This window comes from Acinonyx jubatus, chromosome D1 (assembly GCF_027475565.1).
Source record: "Acinonyx jubatus isolate Ajub_Pintada_27869175 chromosome D1, VMU_Ajub_asm_v1.0, whole genome shotgun sequence".
Classification (NCBI taxonomy): Eukaryota; Metazoa; Chordata; class Mammalia; order Carnivora; family Felidae; genus Acinonyx; species Acinonyx jubatus.
The window spans coordinates 17,246,251-17,253,047 of NC_069390.1; the positions used below are offsets into that span (position 1 = coordinate 17,246,251).

The following is a 6,797-nucleotide window of genomic DNA, read 5'->3' on the forward strand; positions in this document are numbered from 1 at the left end:
TTCTCTGGTCCGCAGCCCTTCTGTCGTCTAGGCAGAAGCTCTCCCTTTTCTGCAGGCAGCTTTTTCTTGAGGTTTCATAAGAACCCTCAGTGGGACATCTTCCGATGGAATAGATTAGTTGCCCAGTGGTTTGGTGACGTCTGTCTTTGTAGTTGGGAAACGCAAAGCCGGTGACCAACAGCTTGGCATTTTCCTGCTGTGTTAGTTGTTAACAGTACTTGGTAAGGTCTTTTAAGGCTCCAAGGCTGTTTTTGTCCAGCTATTTCAGAATCCCAGCACCCCGGGCCTCCTGGTGTGCAGGTCACACAGAGGTTGCTTAAGTGGGACCTCACCTGGGGTGAGACCAGGAGTCCTAGCGGTATGCCCTATTATGGAGTCCGGGATCCTGGGCCAAGGCAGTGAGTGCTTCAGCTGAATCTCATCGGAACCTCTATTTGAGTTAATACCCTGTCCCCAGCATACAAAGTTGGGTTTCCTGACTCGTTGCGGGGAAATAGAACACGCATCACGGACAACCGTGGGACTTGTCGGTGGGCTTTTCTTCTTTCCCAGAAGTTCTCCTTGATTGATCTGGAAGCTTCGAGAACAGAAGCTGTGTGTGGTGTTCCTCATGGTGTCTATTGTTGCAGCTGGCACAGCAGATGCCCTTTAAATTAGCAGCTGGGTATGGACTGAAGGGATCTTAACCTGTTAATCTGGCAGAGCTGAGCAATTGCCGTCCCTCCTCCTCCTCTGGAGGCCACAGGGGCTGAAAGGAAGACAGACTCATCGGTAAGGAGGATGAAGATAACACTCCGAGAGAGCAAATCCCAAACTGGAACTCTCTTTCTGGCTGTTTTCCAAGAATGAGAAGTTGGATTTCTACTCCTGGACTGAATTGGGACCATGGAGACTGTGTGGGGGGTGGGGCTCTTCTGGGAGAAGGGGGGGCGGTGCCTGAGACGGAAGAGAATTCCCAGAGCTGCCTTTCTGGAAGAATTGATGTGATCACAACAGCAAGGGTCATTACAATATTTCTCACTTGTTTGTCTAGGTTTCAGTTGCTCTTTCTTCTTTCCCCTCCTCTGCTCTTGAGAAACAACAATGCCGTAAAACATTTGTGGCACTTACATGCCAGGCATTGGGACTTGGGTCATAGAGATGAGCAAGGCGTGATGCCCAAGGCTCACTCCTCCATGATTTATGGGGTTGGGGGCGACGGCAGAGAGGCGGCACCCAAAGTACAGCTCTCTGTTCCAGACCCTCTGAGCTCCGGATGACTTTCGGCTCCTCCTTTGGCTCTACGCAAATACACAGAGAAAGAGGCATCACTTTGCTCCTTGAAGCCAAGGGGAGAGGCCCCGGATAGTTACCTGTGGCCATGTGGAAGGAGAGGGGGGGACTCATATACCGGAGATGTGGCCTCCGCCAGCCATTTCCAGGGGCCCAGCACCCAGGGGTCTGCCTGAAGGGATAGGATGGAGACAGGGTTGGAACAAGGAGTAGAGCGGCTCAGCGGTGGTTCAGGTTGAGCCAAGGCCAAGGTCATTAGGCTGGGAGTGAAAAATGGGGCAGCAAGAGCGGTCTGGCAGCTAGTGGAAGAGGGCCCGGTCCCAGCAGCCCCACAGGACCCCTGAGCCTGTCCTGATCCTCCCCTGCCCCCCCCCCCCGCCCTGAAATCTGGAGAAGCTGAGCCTGGGGGTGGGGCACATTCCCTTGGGCTGAGCTGGCTCCTCTCCCCATGCCCTGAAAGACCCTCGCGGGGCCCCTGGGCTTCGCTTTCTCCCAGGGCAGTCGTGTCCCTCCTCCCCACCTTCTCTCCCTCCAAATACATCTTCATTAGTAACCATAAACGTCAGAGTCAGAGCCGTTAGAAGGCTGTTCCTAGATAAATAATGCTTTTCATATTTAATTTATGAGTAGTTCTGCAGCCTCTTTGGGGTGTGCTGGGTTAATTAAGAGCTGAATTAGATGGAGCTGCATCTCCCTATGGAGACTCAATTAAAGTCTTTGTGACTGAGAGACAGAGAGAGAGAGAGAGAGAGAGAGGGAGAGAAGGAAGTGTAGTTGAAGAGAAGTGTCCATTGGAGGACACCCTCTCCGTCACAGCCTCAACTGAGGTTGGAGGGGAGCTCAGGATGCTTGTAGTTGAGCCTTCTTTTACAGCTTGGAACCTTCTCCAGCTCCCGAGGCAGGTGGTCCAGCGTGTGGGAGGTGCAGGTACTCAGCTCCGGGAGCCACGTCTGCTCTCCTGGCTGGCGTGGGGTTAACGCCCTGTAGCCAGGAAACCGGCCTGGAACTGGGCCACTTGCCCATCAGACACCGCCAGGAGCTGGATATGGTGCTGGGGGAGCCGATCCCAGGTCTTGGGCCAGGACTGTGGCTCCAAAATGTCAACCCCACCCTCCCCTCCCCCCCCCATTCCCAGTCCCCTTTGCTGGGACTGAGCGGATGAGGGCCGTGTTTGCGCCGAGCATTTCATGGGCAATTGACGAAATCTCCCAGAGCTCTGCTCCTCCCTGGGACGGCTGGGGTTCTCGCTGCTAGGGGAGGCTGTTATGACAGGGGCTGGGCATTCCCCCGCCTCCACCCCCACTTCGTGGGATCAGGCTGCAGGGCTCCAGCAGTCTGGTCCACCCCTCCCATTCAGGGGTGAGTCCGTATAGAGGTGGACGCAGAATCCTAGGCTGCTGCCTGTCACCCACGCCCTCAAATATGCATGTGTGTGCGCGCGCGCGTATGCATCTTCACACACCCCCTTCACGGCTCATGGATTCACAGAAGGCTCTTACACACCACGAATCTGGCACCCTTCGAGGAGCTGCGGGGACAGATATATACACCCCTGGATCACAAGCACACTCTCCCAGTCTCCCGTTCATACTCGCCGTACAGGGAAGCGTGTCCCCACATCCCTGGAGACCCTGTCACATCCTGTGTGGCCGGATAGAGTCTGCACGCTTTCAGAGTAATAAACCCTGGCAGCACCCCCTAAGTCCCCAGACACGGTCACCAAGTGCCAGACAATCGCAGCCTGTCTCCTGACCTCTTTACACGCTCACCCTCCTGCTATAAACCTCGGGCTGCGAAATCGGTCCGTCTACCACACGCGCTTGTGCATGCGTGTGCACAGGTGTGCATGCATGTGCCCACACACAAACACGCTTCAGCACAGGGCTCGAGTCCAGACCGCTGCTTCGCTGTGTAAAGACAGATGGAGCGCTCTTCGTGACTGTCCCTCCGCCTCCTGAGCAGTTCATTGTAGGACCTGCAGCAAATGGAAAATGAACCTTCTCGTGAAGAATAGGAAAAAGCAGCACAAGCGGGGCTGAGCCCTCCGCACGAGCACGCGTGCGACATCCCTCTGCTCCGTGGACTCTGAGAGCCCGCCGTTTGCTCCCTCATCCGTCAAGCCTGCCACTGCCACATCTCGTACTCCGGGGACCTGTTTCCCTCAAAGGGCTCCTCCCAGCAAACCTGGCCGAGACGTGGCCCCTCCGTGGCCCTTTACCTTCGCCAGACCTTCGTCCTGTAGCCAGACGCGAAAGCTTGAACAGGTGGGGCTGGAAATCGCAGACGTGGGCAGAGGGGCTTCTCTGGCACTCTCCGCATTTGCCTGGTTGCTGATTTGTAGCTTCCCTTCCAGTTTCACGGCCAGGTTCATATGTGGGCACAGATTTGGCTTCTCTGGCTAGTTCCGTGGGGCTTCTGCGCTGGGCCCAGTTTTGTCCTTCCCCTCGATGCCTTACAGGGGCTCACCTGGGGCTGGGCTCCCCCAAAGCAGTGTTGGGGACTTCAGTTCTGATCCGAGGGCTGGGAGGGCCTCAGAGATTGTCTCTCTCCCCACCCTCGTGTACAGAAGAAGAGGAGGGACTTGACTGCGACCCCACGGCAGGTGAGGGGCAGACGGGCTCCAGACCCAGGGCTCCTGGCCCCTGCCAACCTTCTTCCCTGCCCTTGGCTGTACCCGCCACCTTTGCTTTTCTTACTTCGCCTCGTCTTTATCTCATGTAGGTGTATCTTGCTTTCTACAACACACAGGTTCTTCTAAACGTTGTCTGTGAAGCGAGATTTCCACATCAAATCACGCTATAAAGTGCACCTTCCCTCCCCCTAGGGGAGTTTGCTCTTTAGGCCCCGAAGTTTGTAGCGCTGTAGTTTGAAAGGGGCTTTACATATTTCCTTTGATCCTCGGAAGAGTCCCAGTGAGGCAGGGAGGGCTGAGAAGTGACCCCAGAGAGCTACACCTTCTGCCTCTCGTCTGCTTTTTGGTGGGAAGTCTCTGTCTCTCTCACCTGATCACTGAATTCCTCGTGAGATGAAACGCTCAGCTGGGAGACTGGATCGCTTAGTTCTATTTGGTGTTTTCCAAAGCATGTTCCGCAGACCATTGGTGCTGAGAAATCTCTGTGATGAAAGGTTCCTTGATCAAACCAGTTTGAGAAATGCTGCGTACGGTCCCTTCCCCTTGGAGACTTGCCACGCACATGAGCGCACGGAAAGCTCTGGGAAGTCCTGCTATAGAAACCTGCTTAATTCTGCCTTTTCTGAAACTTCTTTGGCTATAGAATCCTTTATTTCTGGTGACACCTGTCGCGTGGAACAGTGGGAATGTTGGTCTGGTTTATTGTCTGTGTTATTCTGGATTTTTCACCTCTCGAGTTTAAGCGACGCCCACTCCCCTTGCTGGGCTTCTCTCCCTTGCTCCCTTGGGCACCCTCGTACGACCTCAGGGCAGAGGCTGTAGCTGTTTTCTCTGGCTCCTTTAGAAGGGGCAAGAGCAGGGAGGGCTCACCGTGGAGCTGGACAGAGTGACCTGGAAGAAGTCAGGAGACTTAAGATGGACGGCAGGCCAGTGGAGGTGAGACCAAGCCATCCTGGGGCAATGGAGGGGAGGTCCGGGTCCAGCTTGCTGGCCCCGAGTGTCTCGCTGTGGCCCCTGATCTCATGCACTGCTCCCACCCCCTGCTCCCACCCCATCTGCCCCCCTGCCCCCCGCCACTGCCCCGTGTGCTGAGCATGCTTGGTCATCATCCGTCATTCTCTTGGGAGCTGTTAGACATGTCTTAGGGGTCATCCTCTCCTCTGCTCCTGTCTTTATCACTCCAGTCATAGCTAGAATTTCTTTCTTTCACCTCCTGCCTGGACCTGTGACTGGGGTGCTATGAGGAGTCAGCCTTTCCTGCCACATCCTTGCCCTTGATCCCACTGTTCAATCCCTCCCCTACAAGGTCCCGCTCACCCTGTCCTGTCCTTTGAGTGCCTGACCGAGGCACCTGTTGGATGATAGGGGTCGTGCTCACTTTGTGGCTCCGGAAGTGAACCCAGGACCAGCCGTGTGATCTGCCCCTAGAGAGAAGGAGTGGATGGTCTCACATCTTTCCTGATATGTCTCTTTGAGTGCATAAAGGCCAAGCAGACCTCTGCTAGACCCCCTTATTGACTGATCAGCACTTAAAGCCAACCTGGGCTCCAGGCTTCTTTAGGGTAATGTCTGCCTGGCCCTTCCCAGGGTGCCCGCTGTTGGCATTTTGAATGCAAGGGCAGGAGCCCACTTTACCCTGGTGACTTACGATGGTCAGCCCACTGTTCCCTCCCTGTCTGGTTCCTCCACTGCCTCAGCCTGGCCGTCCATCGCGATGTATGAGAGGGCAGCAAAGAATCCTGGATGTGACACCAGACAGTTTGGTCTTGGAGAAGCTACTTTATGCCTCACAGAGCCTTAGTTTATTAATCTTGAAAATAAGGGAGACTGGGGCCTTCCTCGCAGAGATCTAGTGAGAGTGAATGCAGTGATATGTGCAAACAGCACTTTCTAAACTTCAATAAAATAAAGGCAGCTTGTCAATTCCCCTGGCCGGGGAATGGAGGAAGCCACCTTAGAGGGTTCCCGTGCGGATGAAATGTTGATGCTTGGCCATTACAGGTGTTCGGTAAAAATGAACTTCTTTCTTTTGTTCTTTCAGAGTCTTCCTCCTACTTGACATCAGTCCTTGGAAAACCCTGGTCTCCGCCTCTGACCAGAGGCAGCCTCAAGTGTCTGTGCATGCTTTGCCGAAAAGCATAGCGAGATTCAGGTCCCAGCTGCTGCCCTCCGGAAGCACAAGCTGCTCACCTCTAAGACTGTGCCTGTCCCCTTGGACAATGACCCAGGGCCGGGATTGTGACCCCTCTTTGGGCACTTCCTCTGTGTCGAATGTGTGAATGATTCATCCTGAAAACACAGTGCCCACTTCCTACCCGAACACAGGGTCCTTCTCAATTTGTCAGCGCTGGGAATCCCAGAGCCACCAGCTGGGGCTCTTCTTAGGGAAGCAGTCTGTGAACTTGGGGGCCACGCTTGTGTTTTCTCTTGGGTTTCACCCCAGCCTTATTCCCCCATCTTGCCCTCGGAAACCCCCACCTTGTAGGAGCCTTGTCCCCTCTCCCTCCCTGCCTTCTCCTGCTGGTTTCTGTTTCTGGGCAAAGGGTATGACCCAAGGTCAGCACAGGGCAGCTAGTCACCCAGCCCCTAGCCCACCTCCCGCTCCACAGGTGGGTCAGAGGCCAGCCTGGCAGGCTCAGCCCCTGCAGGGAGGGTGGCAGTGTGGGTGAGTGAGTGCCGTTTAGAGAACTGGAGCCTGCACGGGGGTCGCTGGGGCCTCAGGAGGACAGCAACACAGACGCTGGCATTTGGGTCTGTACCTTTTCTGTCTCCCTGAAATGAAGGAGGCAGTGGTCGGCGTGGTGAATAACAGACGTGCTTGTTTGCAGTCCTGGGTGCAGGGTTCTGTCCCTGGGACAGGAGGGTTTCTCCCGCAGCAAGTGTCAGGCTGGGA

At 55.2% G+C, this 6,797-nt stretch overlaps 1 long non-coding RNA gene across 1 annotated transcript; it reads left to right on the forward strand.

The window, feature by feature from the left end:
• The first annotated feature begins 3,346 nt into the window (after nucleotides 1-3,346).
• LOC128311786 (uncharacterized) lies at nucleotides 3,347-6,224 on the forward strand. Its single transcript, XR_008290368.1, has 2 exons — nucleotides 3,347-3,536; nucleotides 5,946-6,224. It is a non-coding gene; the product is annotated as an uncharacterized LOC128311786 (long non-coding RNA).
• Nucleotides 6,225-6,797: the final 573 nt, after the last annotated feature.